Source organism: Rhinolophus sinicus, chromosome 2 (assembly GCF_057876585.1).
Source record: "Rhinolophus sinicus isolate RSI-liver-muscle chromosome 2, RSI-T2T, whole genome shotgun sequence".
Lineage (NCBI taxonomy): Eukaryota > Metazoa > Chordata > Mammalia > Chiroptera > Rhinolophidae > Rhinolophus > Rhinolophus sinicus.
This window is the reverse complement of record NC_142502.1, coordinates 97,690,039-97,690,398: the sequence shown is the minus strand read 5'-3', so window position 1 is coordinate 97,690,398 and position 360 is coordinate 97,690,039.

The following is a 360-nucleotide window of genomic DNA, read 5'->3' as shown; positions in this document are numbered from 1 at the left end:
TGAATCTCCATCCCCTGGATTCTAGGTTGCATTTATAATGTTGAAATTGTGATCTCTGTAAACAGATGGGACCTCTGTGGACAGTGCCAAACTTGTAATGTCCGGGTCTCTTAGTCATCTCTCTCCCATTAATTTATTTTCCTTCCCTTTTGGTCCTTCCACCCTGCTGAGGAGATATTTTCTGTCACCTGTGAGCTGATCGTATTTTGGCTTAATACTGGAAGTGTTAAAATGCAAAGTAATTCCATGAGTAAAATTAGCTACCAAAACAGCGTTGATTTGTTAGGTGTTGGAGAACTACAGTGAAGATGTAATTTTTAGATTTTGTTTTTATTTCTGCAGAGGAAAAAAAACACCTTT